This window comes from Leptopilina heterotoma, unplaced genomic scaffold (assembly GCF_015476425.1).
Source record: "Leptopilina heterotoma isolate Lh14 unplaced genomic scaffold, ASM1547642v1 Lhet_54, whole genome shotgun sequence".
Classification (NCBI taxonomy): domain Eukaryota; kingdom Metazoa; phylum Arthropoda; class Insecta; order Hymenoptera; family Figitidae; genus Leptopilina; species Leptopilina heterotoma.
The window spans coordinates 1,498,054-1,514,997 of record NW_025111118.1 but is presented as its reverse complement, the minus strand read 5'-3'; the positions used below and the strand labels follow the sequence as shown (position 1 = coordinate 1,514,997).

At 23.4% G+C, this 16,944-nt stretch overlaps 1 protein-coding gene across 4 annotated transcripts in view; it reads left to right on the top strand.

Moving 5' to 3' along the window:
- The window catches only part of LOC122508423, a 39,409-nt gene that overhangs the window by 1,197 nt on the left and 21,268 nt on the right, over window positions 1–16,944 (top strand). Inside the window, exon 2 of one of the 4 annotated variants that reach the window (XM_043621756.1) lies at window positions 37–162. The gene's annotated coding sequence lies outside the window, so the exon portion shown is untranslated. Of the gene's footprint in view, window positions 1–36; window positions 163–850; window positions 1,043–16,944 lie in introns of those variants that run through there. The other 3 variants (XM_043621757.1, XM_043621754.1, XM_043621755.1) reach the window with 3 other exon arrangements.

Here is a 16,944-nt window from a genome sequence, read left to right as displayed (position 1 = left end):
AATACAATATTAATGGCTATTTTTAAATTATTTCAGTGTCTGAAGGTCGGGAGGATGCAGGTAAAAGTCGTCGTAGTTCTTTGATGCAGGCAAGGATTTCCGAGGGCTGATTCAACGGAGGTAAAAATGCAGCAATCGCTTCGACAAGGGTATCAACAATCGGTTAGTGTTTTATTTTTTCTGGTAAAACAACAACAACAACAACACGGTTTTAACGATTTTTGAAACAAAATTATATTGCAAATACACTTGCAATATTATAGGGAGATAATTCCAATTTTTCTAAATTTGCCGGAATTATTATAAACTCCGTCCCCAGTGTTTCTATTCATTGCCTTTTCGTTTCGTCGAAATTCTTTGAGACAAAAAAATTGTCTGTTCGCCCCAAAAATAATTGTTTACAAGAATCGACCTGTCAATTTTTCCGTCCCCAGTGTTTCTATTCATTGTCTTTTCGTTTCGTCGAAGTTCTTTGAGACAAAAAATTGTCTCTTCGCCTTAAAAATAATTGTTTACAAGAACCTGTCAATTTTTGACTACTTTTTCATATTTCCGAAATTTAGTTCTTTGAAAAGAAAAATCTGTTGACTTTTCTATTGTTATATAGTTGTATCGAGCTTATTTAACAATTAGTGGAAAATGAGTACTTTTTCCATTAAATGAATCATGCGGTGGATTCTTGAAGCATGACTAAAAACAAAAGTTTTGCGAAATAATGAGAATTGAAAAAATGAGTTTACCATGAGAGAGGTAAACGATAAACGATGTAAATGGTCAGATTCATGTGAAACATTATAAATATAAGTATATAAACGTGTGTACTTCTTTGTGGGCCCCTCTTGTCTTTAACGATGGAAGCGAACTTCAGTAGTGGACCAGCATGAAAGAAGCGGGACTTTCAGTTTCTTTTGAGGTTCCGCGGGTGCAAGACAAGAGCGAGCGCAATAGGCGCGCGTTTATAATATACACGTGAAAGTTTTACTCAGCATTTAATCCTTGTGTATACATATATATAAAAATTATACACAGAAAATTATTGTAGGTATACGCGATTTTTTTTCCACACGTTATATATAGGCAAAATCATTTTATATTGTGTGTTAATGTGAGTGGATGTCTAGGAGAGTGCAATTTTAAGTGCATAATTTGTGATTTTAATGATAGTCTCTCTCTCTGTCTGTAATCAAAGGTCAAAGAGGATTTTATTAATATTTCAATGAGAGGAAAGCTGTTACATCCGTTAGTTAATTTTTAAAAAATAGAGGGAAATTTTTTTTTTTGCACGAGTGTATATTTTATCTCATAACAGAAATTAATTTTCATATATTTTAGTTCTATAATTATTACGTAATCAGTTTTTTTTCGAAGGAAACTATCTCCTTTTCCTTTTAATTACAAAATCTCGAACACTTCCGAAGTAATTAGGTTTTTTTTGGTTTTGTTTGGAAAAAAAAGAATATTCTCCAGGAAGGTGTTTTTGTCTTTTTATGGACGATTAATTCTTTATACGGCAATTTTGATTTCATAATTACAATTAAGTCAGTGTGTAAAGTTGAAGTTAATTATTATTCTTTTTCATTTAATTACAAGGCGTTACATAGTAAAGCAATTAGATTTTTGATGAATAATAATTAATTTAATTACACAATGAAAGAAATTAATTTTAATGAATTATTTGACACTTTTTGAAACAAGAGAAATTTTCACATTTTAATAAACAGGGGAATTAATTATTTCATTAAATTTATTGGTACTTTTTATTGAAAAACTATTTTTCCTTTCATTTAGTTTTTATTTACTGTTTTCATTTATTATTTATATTAATACTTCAATTAATTAATTAATTAATAATTTAATTTACATTTATTATTTTTATTTCATTTATTGCTTTCAATTATTATTTTTATTTTTTTTAATTACGTATCTCATTTTTATTTATTATTTTCATTGAATTTATTATTTATATTTTTCACTTTTATTTATTATTTACATTCACTATTTCTATTTATTATCCACGTTTAATATTTTTATTTATTTTTATTTATTATTTTCATTTTATTGCGCAAAAATGTTTAAATTATAAATTATAAAATTAACAATAAAGTAAATTTATGATTTTCTTTAAAGTTAAACATTTTTCTTATATAATAAAAAATTATATTTAAGAGTAAGAAAAAAATAAACATAACATATATTATGTAAGTTTATTTTTATGTGAAAATTTCTAAATTTGTAACACATTTCTAAATTGTAGAATATAATAAAATTAGGTAAAAAATAATTGCACATCAATTATTTATAATTTTGTTAAAGTTGATTAGTTTAAAGAATAATTTTTAAAAACTTAAATGAAATTTTAATTTCTTTCGTGTGAGTATTTTTTTTTTTTTATTTTTAGATGTTGTATTATTAATAAGAGAATTATGCTGTGGAATTACCAGCATTTCATGAAAGAAATATGTAATGCTGATAAATTTTTGCATAAGTTAAATGAACGATGCACTATACTGAGAATAAAAGTTTTTCAATATTTAAATATTTTTGTAATTTTAATAATTGTTATTTATTTATTTTCATATTATCTTTTTATTTGGAAGAAAAGTTAAATTTTTTATTTATTCTTTTTGTTTATTAAATTATTAACAAATTGCTTAGAAATATTTATTTATAAATATAAGAAAAATATATTATTATAGTTATTGATTAATATTAATTTTTGTTACTTTCAATAAATAAATAAATAAATGAATCGTTATAATTTATTATAATTACAATTATTTATACAACTATTAATATAGTTTATTAATATTAATTATTATACTGTAATTATTAATTATTTATTAATTATTAGTACAATTTATTAATATTAATTATTGTACTATAATTATTTGTTTATTGAAATAATTTATTAATATTATAATTATTATACTATTATAATTATACTAGTATGAAAATAAATTTTTGTGTACATAAAGTAGTCAATTTAAATTTAAATAGTATAAATTTTTGTTTTTAGTATAAGTAAAAATGTACTGAACTTTTAATTAATTTAATAAAGATTCTGTAACATTTTTGCTAAGAAAAAAACTTTATTCTCTGTCTACTGAAATCGTAAATTTAATTATAAATTTTTGTTAATATTAATTTAGTTAAAAAATAATAGTAAACGAATTTTCAGTAAAGTTAATTTCTTTGTAAATTAAAATTAAATTAATTAAATTATTTATTTGTAAATTCGTTTATTTACAGATTAGTTTATTTATAAATTAATTAACAGCAGATTAAATTAAAAATAAAAAACAAAAATATTGATATTATTGTAAACTTGTTTATTTATAAATTATTCAACAGAAGATAAGTTAAAAATGAAAAAAGTGAAAATAATATATATTTTTAGCAAATTAGTTTATTTATAAATTAATTATCAGTTGGTAAATTAAAAATAAAAAAACAAACAATAATGTCGATTTTTTGTAAATTAGTTTATTTATAAAATTATAAATTTATTAACAGCAAATAAAATAATAAAAAACTGACAATAATATTGATATTGCAAATAATTTTGTAAATTAGTTTATTTATAAATATATTAACAGCAAATAAAATAATAAAAAGTTGACAATAATATCGATATTCATGTAAATAATTTTGTAAATTAGTTTTTTTGTGAAGAGGTAAATTAGAAAAAAAGAACAGTAAGAATAATATTTACTTATTTGTAAATTATTTATTTAGAGTAAAACTAATAAATTTAATAAACTAATAAATTAGTTTATTTATAAATTAAATAATTTTTTAATATTGAATAAAATATTGACAGCGAGTAAATTAAAAACAAAAAAACAGTGAAAATACTATCTCCTTTTTTGTAAATTAGTTTCGTAAATGAGTTTTTTTTTTGTAGATTAGTTAACAGCAGATAAATGAGAATAAAAATACAGTGGAAATAATTTCTATTTTTTTGAAACTTTCACGGGAGCGTTAGTCATTTTTCTTATTTTTTTTTTTGAAATTCAAAGTAGGAATTTAAAGTTTTTTTTCTGGCTCTATTGTTTGCAGATTATTTCTTTTATTATTCATCATTGGTATAGGATATATATATATATATTGTAATAGTCGAAAAACTTTCATAATTTCTTCAAACAAAATTCGTCGACGGTTGACGTTGTCATACTTTTTTTTTCTTTTTTTTTTCTCAACACCTTTCGTCAACTGATTTGAAAGTAGTCAGTGAATTCGAAATACGAGTATGTGTCTACTTACGCGTATACCCTCAGTCTATAATCGAGGGTTGCGAAATTACCTGTCGTTGCCATGAGCCCGGGGCTCGCCCATACGTCATATATACTATCGAAGGACAAATATATTTTGATCCATACAAACACATGCACACACACACACTCATTTCAGTTGAGAATAATAAAAATCTGCGATTCTCTTAATCTACCTCAATATTCCGGGTTCTGTCTTTTTTTGTAGCAAAAAAAAAGACGAGAAAAAAAAATTACTTCATCTTCAAAATATGTTGATTTATATTTAGCTTTTTATTTTTACTCGCAAGTAAAGCCAAATGGAATCCAAAAAGAATCGTTTCGTTCGTAAAACTTGTTCCTTTCTGGTATTCAAGAGAGACAAGATTGTATAAATAAATATATATGCGCGCATACAGTTCATTGAAATTCAGGTGTGAGATATGTTTGTTATTTTCTTCTTCTTCTTCTTTTTGCTTTGTTAAAAAAAAAGATTTTACAATGCATGGGGAAAAAAAGTCTTTAAACGTATGCATATTTACGGTCTTTTAAAAAATATTATATATTAATGCTTAAAAGTTTTTTTTTTCCTCTTTTGCAATAAAGAGTATTTTATTACATACTTGAAACTATTTTATTTCACTGTAAACTTTTTTTTCTTTCCATTATAAATTAATTATTAGGAGAGTAAAAAATGTTTTTGTCATAAAATGTAAAATATTTTTTTTTAACATTTATTTATTATTTGTGAAATTTTTAATAATTCATAGAACAGTTTATTTACTGAATAGGTAGGAGAGACAATGGTGAATTTTACAAAGTTTATAATCAGCATTTTATGGAAAAACAAATATTTTCCTCTTTAAATTTTTACAAATCTTTGTTAATATACAGCTTTACAGTTTGTTTATAAATCACTTTTTAAAAAATTGTAAACAAAAATTTCATTGTTTTCCGCGTGGAATACATTTTCTTTTGTTTCAATTGTTGATTGTAAACTTTTGTGAATTTAACTGACGTTGAAAGAGGAGGTTTCTGAAATTAAAGTCAAAAATTATTTTTTTGGGGATGACAATAACATTTTTTACACTGTTTTTAATTTGAGCTTTAAAAAAATTTCAGTATTAAAACTAAAATCCTTGTAAAAATGCGATTTTGACTGTTTAAAAATTAAAATCTTTTTTTCGACATTAATTTCACGAATCTTTTGGAATATTTTTGAAAAGATTTTTTTCTGTTTTGATTAAGAATATTTCGAAAATAAAATTTTTGTTTTTGAAATATATATATATTCTTAAAGGATTAAAGGTAGAATATGGTAATTAGCATAAAACTGAAGACGGTGAATGACCTTTTATTAGCATAATAAAATATTTGATGAAGCGATAATTCAATAATAGAATTTAGAACTGAGATTTATTTAAGAAAGGATTTTTTCACAAAAAAATTATGTTTCTAAAATTAGATTATAATTTTCATTGTGAGAATAATTGTTTGAAAGTTTTATTTAATTTTTAACAAAGAAAAAAAATCCGTTTACAATTAATTACGAAATTAACCATTAATAATTAATAAATTAATCATTAATTAATCGCTAGTAACTAATTAATTATTCATTAGTAATTAATTAATCAGTAGTAATTAATTAGGATTAAAAAAGACATTTGCATAATTAATTAATCATTAGTAATTAATTACTTAGTAACTAATTAGTTATTAATAATTAATAATAATCAGTCACTTTGATTAATTAATTAATTATTTTTTAAAATTAAATTCAGATTAGAAAAATTTATATTTAGGGGAAAATTTAATGACCTAACTATTTTTCTTTTTTCAAATTCGTGTAGAAAAATTTTTAATAAAATTTGTTTATTTGTTGATATTCATCGTAAAAAGACCTTTTTCTCTTCCTATTTATATTACTATTTTCGATTTGTAGTGTGTCGCATACTAAAATTTAAGTTGCAACTTTTGCACGACTAATTGAATAATTATCGAGGTTTCAAAGTACTTTCTAAAAATTTCGTCGCTCTATGAATCTTTCCGCTCAAGGCTATATAATAATAATAATAATAATAAATTCGGTATAGTTCAGCTGGCTAATTTTGAATTCACTTCCGAATTGAAATATTATTCAGGGAAAGTACTTTTTAATTGACGGCTAGTCTATCTTTATTGTTCATATATGTCAAAATCATTAGGTTAGGGAAAGAAAACTTTCTTTATTATAAACTATTATAAAATTCTCCATAATATGTTACATAAGCAAAAAAATTTGAATTTTTTCGAGGAAATTGTATATTAATCATTGTTGAGAGTAATTATAGTAATTTATATTTTTTTACATTTTTTTACTTTTCTTGAAAAGTGATGACACATTTTTTTGATATTTTTTGTTTGTAGTACTCATTTACTTTTATTATTATAATAATTCAGTACAGTAATAATTTTTTGACAAAATAATTAAGTATTGTTATAATTTATTACTAAAATTATTCAGTACTGTAATAATTCAGTACTATAATTTATTACCATAATAATTCAGTACTCTAGTAATTTATTACCATAATAATTCAGTACTAAAGTAATTTATTACTATAATAATTTAATACTTAATAATTAAAGTTAAATCAATATTTTCTCTAATAATAAAATAAATACAAGAACAATGAAACTTGATGAAAATTTTAATTAATTTGAGTCTAGAGGGAAATAATTTCGACACTAGTTTGTAATCTTTAATTAGTCTGCTTGAAGGATGCATTGAATATATTTCTGTTTTACACTCTTAAGCATGAATTAAGTAGTGATTTCTGTGTAATAATTATACGTGTATTTGCAAATTGACTAATTAAATAACGTCCTTGCCTTGCAAAGATTGAATAATTATTATTGTCTATTCTATTATTCATTAAAAATTTCTTGTCCAATTTTTTTTTTCATGCATTAAAATAGCGGAAATCTATTAAAAATTGAGTTTTAGTAAATATTTGTAATAACAGTGCAAGATGGTAAATTATAATAATTATTATGCAAAATATTGTTAAATTTATTTATTCTGTAAATCTGAATTAGTAAATATTTAATTGATTAATTTTAATCAGTGACTGACTTTTTTGAATTAATTAGAATTTACTTATGAAATATAGAAACATTTTTTTACTATTTATATTGTAAATAATAATAAGGGAAAAATTAAATATAAATATTTATAGTTAAATTTTACTAATTGATCAAAAATTCAATTAATTTTAAAGTAGTAAAAATTTCCACTAATTCAAATTTAGAGAAAATTGAATAAGTCCATCATTATTAATCAAGCAAGAATTTGCAATAAAATTTCTAACTTTGAATTAGTTAAAAATATTTATAGTAAAATTTTTACTGTACTTCTTGCTTGAAAAATTAACAAAAGATCACTAAGTTTTGTAGAAAAAAATTGAAAAAATAGTAAATAGAGTAACATTTTTTTGCTAAATGCATTAGTAATACAAAACTAACTTTTTGTATAAAAATAATTTAAACTCTCAAAATATAGTAAAAAAAATGATAAAAAATTTTACTATTTCGGTAGTAAATTTATTTATTTAATTATTTATAAATTTACTACGTCAGAAATAAGTTTTATTAATTTTTATACAAACATTTATTTCGAGAATAGTAAAAAAATGTTCTGAAAGAGCAATAAACTTTGATGGAAATTTTTACTATTTCCATAGTAAATTTTACTACAAACCGAGGTAAATTTTAGTCATTTTTACTTAAGTTTATTTGAAAAATTGTAAAATTTACTTCATTAATATGCTAGAAATTTTCAGGAAATTTTACTATTATCGTAGTAAATTTAACTACTGCCGAAGTATATTTTAATAATTTTTACTAAAATTTACAGTAAATTTTACTTTAATAAAAAATACTAAATAAGTAACTTTACTAAAAATACAGTAAAAATTGACATAAACTATTACTATTTTACTAAAACTTACTTTAAAAATACAGTAAAAATTGCCAAGAACTTTAACTTTTTTTGTAGTACAAATTTTACTGCAGCCGAAATAGATTTTAATAATCTTTAATAAAGTCTATTTGGAAAATAGTAAAATTTACTTCAGGAATATGTTAAAAATTACCAGGAATTTTTTTTTACTATTTTCGTTGTAAATTTTTCTACTGCCGAAGTATATTTTGATAATTTTTACTAAAGTCTATTTGGAAAATAGTAAAATTTACTTCAGTAATATGTTACAAATTTTCAGGAATTTTTACTATTTTCATTGTAAATTTTAATACTGCCGAAGTATATATTTTGATATTTTTTACTAAAATTTACTAGGACAATTGTAAAATTTACATTATAATTATATTGTAAAAGTTCCTGGCAATTTTGACTATTATGAAGTTTTCGTATTATAGATATTTACAAGAGCTGAAGTATATATTAATAATTTTTACTAAAACTTACATGGGAAATAGAAAAACTTACATTAAAAATACAGTAAAATATTGACATAAACTATTGCTATTTTACAAAAACTTACTTTAAAAATAGAGTGAAAATTGAGACAATCTATTACTATTTTACTAAAACTTACATTAAAATACAGTAAAAATTGCAGTAAAATTTACTTCCGTAATATGTTAAAAATTACCAGAAGTTTTTACTATTATCGTTGTAAATTTTACTACTGTATATTTTAATACTTTTTACTAAAATCTATTTTAATAGTAGTAAATTTTACTACAGTATAATATGATCAGAATTGACAGGAACTTTTACTATTTTCGTAGTAAATTTTACTACTACTTAAATATATTTTAATAATTTTTAATAAAACTTACATGGGAAATAGTAAAACTTACTTTGAAAATACAATAAAAATTTATAGGAATTTCTATTATTTATTTGAAAAAATAGTAAAATCTTTTTCTCCTATATCAAATTAGTTATTTTGAACTAATTCTTAGGAGCAGAGAGTAAAATATTAATGAAATTTATTAATCAGTTACTTAGAAATTGATATAGTTAAAGTAAAATAATTCGAATTCCTAGGAAAATATGTTTGGCATTTTGTTGTCATTGTGTTTAAATTGCTAAAGAGAAGGAGAGGGAAATAATTACAAATTTTCTTGTATACATTAAAGAAAAATGTGCGCTTGCTGATAATAAATATTCTGTTCGTCAGTGATAAAAACCGGTAAGCTCGCGACCAGACGTGAGGCTATTGTCTTAACAATGCAATGACTGTACATTAAATCTCAAATCACGTATCTATGAACGTTTCTGACGTAACTTGGGAGGGTCATTTATTGTATATATGTTGTGTGCGCTCGCACAAAGCCGCGAGGCAATTTTCATTTTTTGCACTTTCTCCGCGTGTCAAGTTAAAAAAAGATTCAACAGTCTCTGTTTTTGCTCTATCATCATCATCATCATCATCATCTTCTTCTCTCATATATATAGCTATAATATACTTTCCGTGATTACCTATTCATATATCCGACAATTTCAAATTTCCACTTTTGATTTATCACACCTCTCTTAATAATTCACAATAATTGTTGACCAATATACAGAAGGAAGTATGCTGTAATATGTCTTCCTCTTTACCTTCAATATATCCTCACACGTTATTACATTATATAGACAAAATATAATAACGTAATTTATATGCACATTTAGTAACATTTTATTACTCTCTATGAAATAACTTCTTCTTCTTCTTCATATTTAATTAAAATTTATATCATTTTATATACTTTGGATTCATTCATAGGTTTCTTAATAGACCATTAAATTCATGAAAGATGGAAAAGATTTAGTAGGTTTTTCCTTTTTCAATAATATCTATAAAACTCCTTAATGAGATTATTAAAATACGGAACTTGATTCTCAATGAATTTATTATTATATTAATAAAAAATAAATAAATACTGGGGGACATTAGACTGTAAATGATTGAATTATATTTAGAGGAAAAGAAAGAATTTGGTTAAATATTTATTTTTTGGTGAAAATAAATGAATATTGAATAATTCGAAAAAAAGGTTGTATTAAATTGAACAGAATTTTATTTGATTTAAATAATTAATTATTTGACGATATATTATTAGGGTGTACTTTGATAATTATTGGTGTATATTTTAATAATATAGTAATATAGTATCAAAGGTGAATTAAATAAATATAATATTACAATTTAGTTAAATGTAATATTAATTCAATATATATTAAAATTTAATTAGTTTATTCATAAACTTGCCTTGAGTTAGAAATTTATTTCCTTTTAAAAATCAAAGGTTCCAATGTTGTAATTATTATTTTATGAAAATAAATGTTTATATATTTATAAAGAAAAAATATAAATTAACTTTTACTAATAGTAAAACCTAAAATGCTTGGAATTTCTAACAACTTTTACTATTTCCAAAGTGTTTTTCTAGATTTTGTTAAGTTTGACTAAGGCCAAAGTAATTAAACTAATTTTTTCTAAATTTTAAAACAGTATTAAAAATATAATAATAAAATTAACTACGAAACTATTTATTTATTTTTTATTCATTTTAACAAAATGTTTTTCTATTTTAGTAAACTTTATAGGTTACTATATAGTACATTTTAATAATTTTCACTAAAACTTACATAGGTTATAGTAAAATTTTCTTGAAGATTATAGTCAAAATCGACAAAAAATTTTACTATTTTAATAGTAAATTTATTTATAAATTTATTACGGACGAAATAGGTTTTATGAATTTTTACAAAAATTTACTGCAATAATAGTCAGAAATACTCTGGAAATACAGGAAAAATTGAAGGAAACTTTTACTATATCCGTAGTAAATTTTACTATAGCTGAAATATATTTCAATAAATTTTACATAAATTTACTTATTGAGAAATAATAAAGTTTACTTTGAAAATAAACTAAAATTTGAGTAAACCTTTCGTATTTCCGTTGTAAATTTTACTATAGCCGAAAAATTTTTAAATAAATTTTACTAAAATTTACTCGGGTAATAAAGTTAAAATTATTGTCAGGAACTTTTAATATTTTTTCTCGTGGATTTTTTGCTACATTTCAGAAATATATTTTACTATTTCCGAATAAGTAAATTTTTGTATAAATAATTAAAATGTACTTCGGCTGTAGTAAAATTCATTCCAAAAATAGTAAAAGTTTCAGTCAATTTTAATTGCTAAGTAATTTAACTGCAACTTATTTATAAATGAGTTGCTGAAAAATTTTACTATAATTCCGGAATAAATTTTTCTGTTTCCGAAATAAATTTTAGTGAAAATTTGTAAAATGTAATTTAGAGATTAAAGTTCAGAAATATAAACGCACCAAATCATAAACTTTCTAAATATTTAATCTAACACTTTTTTTTTACGTTTTTTATTACCAAATCCAGTAATTTTTGAAAGTGCTGAAAAAATATTCCCATCGACAAAAAACTTCCATTAATTTGAACATTCAGAACTCAAATGAATCATCTTTTAGAAAAAAAGAAAATAGAAATACAGTGCAACTAAAAAATGTAAATAAAAAATTAAATAATAAGAATAAAAGAATCAACATAAAAATCAAATGATGTATTAAATTACAAGTAATACATGAATGCGCCCAGGAAAAAAATTATCCTTTTTTATAATAAGTCATCCTTGATATTCTCTGACTGGTTTTACGCAACATTCGTTCATTATTAAACTTATGTTAATTAAAAAAACGCGTAACACGAATGGCCTCAATTAGAAAGATTTCGCTTTTCTCATAAAGCAAAGCAAAACTAAAATCATTCTCCTGAAATAAGGTGGTATATAGTAGAAAAGAAAAAATTAAAAAAAAAACATCCTAGAATCGTCAGGTATATAATACTTGTAACAGCCAATTACATAGTGACCTTGCATAATTTCCATAAATACAAACAACTTTTAAAGGAGGCCAATTTTCTATATAAACAGCAGAAGGATTCATCTCATAACTATTTTTCATTTCTATCTTTGATTTTGCAATTTTCGGTTGTTATAATAATAATAATAATGAAATAATAATGTATTAGAAAATATTGTTATTATTTATTTAAAAATAATGCAATAGAGCAGAAGTAAATTAAATTTTTAAATTAAAATTTTTTTGTTCCGAAACTGCAACTGGAGAATCTATTTAGTTACAAATATTAATTAATATTAAAAAATATAACATCTGAGTTTTTTTTAAAGAACACAAAAGTACCGAAAAAACAATTTAATTCATAATTTAGTCTGAAAATATAGTCAAAATTGACAGGAATTTTAACTTTTTTTGTAGTGTAAATTTTACTACTGCTGAAGTATATTTTGATAATTTTTACTAAAGTCTATTTGGAAAATAGTAAAATTTACACGTTAAAAATTTCCGGGAGTTTTTACTATTTTCTTAGTAAATTTTACTATAGCCGAAGAATATTTTAATAATTTTTACTAAAATTTATTTCGGAAATCGTAAAAGTTACTCTAGAATTATATAATATAAGTTTCTGGCAATTTTTACTATAATGAAATTTTTGTTTTAAATTTTACTACAGCCGAAATATATTTTACTAATTTTTACTAAACTTTTTTTGGGAAATATAGTAAAATTTACGTCACCAATATATTCAAAATTGACGGTAACTTTTACTATTTTAGTAATAAATTTTACTACAGCTGAAGTATATTTTAATAATTTTTACTAAAGTTTATTTTGCAGATAGTAAAAGTTCCTGGCAATTTTTACTATAATTAAATATTTATATTAAATTGTACTACAGCCGAAGTATATTTTAATAATTTTTACTACATTTTTTTGGGAAATAGTAAAAAGTATTCCACTATTATATTCAAAATTGACGGGAACTTTTACTATTTTCGTAGTAAATTTTACTATAGTTGAAGTACATTTTATTTTCTACTAAAATTTACTTTGAAAACATAGTAAAAATTACCAGGAAAGTTTAACTCTTTGTTTCCGAAATAGTAAAATTATTATGAATATACACGGAGAAAAATATTATGTACATAACTTTTACTACTTTTATAGTAAAAAATTTCCGGTAAAACATTTCTGGTAATTTTTACTACTTTTGGAGTAAATTTTGCAACTTTCAAAGTAAATTTTACTAATTTTCACAAATATTTACTTCGAACGTAGCAAAATTTACTCCAAAAGTAGTAAAAATTACCAAAAATGCTTTACCGGAAATTTTTTACTATAAAAGTAGTAAAAGTTATTTTATATTTTTCTCCGTGTAGTAAAATGTAAAATGTAAAAATTATGTTTAAAAATTTCGGAATGTTCAAATGAAGGCAATATTTGTTCAATACAAATATTTTCAAAAATTACTGACTGCATTAAAAATCAAAAACGAAAATTAAACATTTCGAAACTTTACAAATTTTTTAAAATACTTGTCGTAATGTTATTACAATAATATTTGAATTTAAAGAAGAAAAAATTAAATTTCGTTCAGGGGAACTGTAAAATTTTGAACTTGAAATATATTTTTGAATTTAGATATGCATCAAGATTTTTTTATGGTGAGAATTAGGAATTAGAATTTGAAAAATTAAAGGGAAATTAATCAATTATTAATTTATTCTAAGGTAATAAATTATTCATTTATTTTAAAGTAATCGTTTATTAATTGTAATGACTATTCATCGAGGAGATTATTTATGGTTATTTAATTGCTTAGCAGCTTGTGACTATTAAATCCTTAATATTAGTTTTGTCCCACACTTTTCTCTTAAAATTAATTCTTTAAGTTAATTTTAAAAATATTAAAACTTTTGCACCTCACTGCCTTTGCTATTTTAGAGTTATTCACAAAAAATTAGGTCAATTTAATTAATATTTTAAGAGAAAAGGTGAAGTTAGCATCTTATTTTCAACTCCCTAGGGAAATAAAAAGTTAAAATTAGTGACATTTCTATCCCTAAAAACCAGAAAAAATCATTTTTGATGCTGAGCGTCGACGCTAACTTTAGGGACATGGTGACAATTTAATTTTTCTAAGGATATCTAATTGAGACAAATAAACGTATCAAAAAGTTAAATTACAATTTTTATTCGTTTTTTGTCTCAATTTGATATTCTTAGAAAAACTTTGTGAACGTTAAGAACTTTAGGGACATGATCGAGGATTAAAACATATTGCTGCTAACTTCAATATTTTATGAATTAAAATTATCATTTATTAATTATTGTAATACATCGCAGGTCTATTTGTTTTGAACAATATTTATAATTTGGTTTTTCTTTTCATATACATATTTAAGAAAACATTTCTTGTAAAAACAGTGTAGAGGAGATAATACATTATAGTTGTCGGCCATGTGCATTTAGAAATAACTCGACGACATTAAGTGCACTTTTGAAATCGAGTGATGATATTTGCCTCCTTTGTGTGCCTTCTCTATATATAGTTTCTTTGTTTATTCTTCTATAACAAGTGGTTTCCTCTTGTCACGTTCTTCTGTATAACGATTTTCATATAGTTGTTCTCCTCCTTTTTTTCTTGAAAAAGAATAAAAACACTCTCTGACAAAAATAGATGTGAGATTTGTAATATTTCTTGTTACTGATTATGTGTAATATAAATAATGCATTTGTAAATGTAATAAATCGATTTTGCGCGAAGCTTTGTACACGCGGTTCTTCAACTGCGTGACGAGTTTTCGCGAGACGACCCTGAGTAAGTTGGAGTGAAAGTTTGTAAAGTCAAATATTTTTACGACTGCTCCCAAGAGAACGAGAAGAGATCTCCCTCGCAAAGTATTGGAAGAATCCCCCCACAACAGTTTTGTCACGATTTAATGTCAATCAGTGTATATGTATTGTGTATCTTTGTTGTTGCTGTTGCTGCTGCTGCTGCACTCCCTGAATATTGCAAATCTCGACTCATGATATAGATAATAGAAACCTTTTGCTAGTAATCTTCTATATATATATATATATATTTTTTTTTTGCTTTAATGGTTAAAGCCATTGAGAGAGAATAATTCCTTTCTGTATGGAACTTTATTTCTTCTCTCATCTTCTATCATTATTCCATTATTTTGTAATATTCTATTAGTATGCGATGAAACTTGAACACTCTGATTTATGCCCGTATAGTGTTTCATCTCTAGGAATGCGAGAGAAAAAATGTTGTGAATTAGAAAAAAATGCGATGATAATGAATGACATAGTTAGAGGTGTTAAGTATTGAAATAAGTCATTGGTAATTTTTTTTTTCTCTTCTTGTCATTATAAACGATTAAAACAACTAGAGTTGGAATAGTGTGATCTTCTCATTGCTACTTGACATTCTAAGGTAAAGTAAAGTCATGATATGTTGCTCTTGTCAACAGGAAAGTAAATGATTGTCGGTGGAATGCGGGCCATTGCTTTGAGAAAAACACGATTACTGATCCAGTTGGTATGAGCAATCATTTTGCAAACTTGGACATATATGTTGATCCTCCTCTCCTGTTTGTAATTGATTCTGTTTTTTTCATTTCGTTGAGTTTCTTTTTATATTTCTGAACTTTGAATTGTGCGGTGCTAATAAATTAGACTTGTTTCGCTTAATACGGAAATTCAGTTTAGATGTTGAGTTAATTGGGTCCGTGAAGTTGGCGTCGATGCTTGGTGCTCGAAAAGTATGTTTTAGAGATGAAAATGTCACTAATTTTTTCTATTTTGATTGAGCAGATTTTTATTGCAATTTTTTTTAAGGATTTCTTTGGAAAAAGGGCTTTGTTGTTGTTCACGTTTAGCATTGAAGTTCTTAGTGATTAAAATATCGGGGACGACGCTAAGCATCGAAAATTGTATTTTGGGCCTAAAAGGCACCACTTTTAACACTTGCCATTTATTAATGATGGAAAATTGCAAAAAGTATAATTTCTAATTTAAATTCAGCCACAAGTGTAATTTTTGATTTTAAAAGATTTATGAAAGGAAAACAAAATAGGAATAATGAGAATTTATTTATAGAATATTCGTACGACATGTTTTGGTATTTAAGAGGATTCTAAAGGAGAGAGACACATTGTAAAAGAATAAAAATAAAAGCAAAGCAGTTTAAAGTCCATTGAAACTTTATGCATACGTTTAAACGTGTAATTTTTATCTTTCTTATGCAAACTATTTATCTTTTTCATATACTAAAGTCGAAAGCAGCAGACGGATTATAAGGATATGATAAAATACATAAAATTACGTCATCTTCAAACTTTCTCCTATCATTAGAAATATATAAATCTCCTCATGTTCTTTCTTTCATATAAAAACTCTTGTTTATGGTCAATTTGTTGAAAACAAAATCAGATCAATTTTATACGCGAACTCTTTTCCCTCTTTTCCCTTTTCCTCTTTTCCCTTTTACTCTTTTCCCTATTCTGTATCAATTTAAAATCATAACTAATAGAAGAGAGCGGGGGGAATGAAAATTTAAAAATAAAAAAACAAATTCAATTTAGATTATAAAACACTTATCTTCCTCAATAGCGAGACAGGCAATTAGAAAAATGTTAGGAAAAACAAATAAAATAGAAGAGAGGCGATAATTTTAAACGTTTGATGATGCGCACTTATGTAAAGGTGATGTGATGTGAAAGAGAAAGCTTGAAGCATAAGATGCTCATACATTTATTTTTCTTTTTTTTGTATTTGGCGAAGTGTTAATG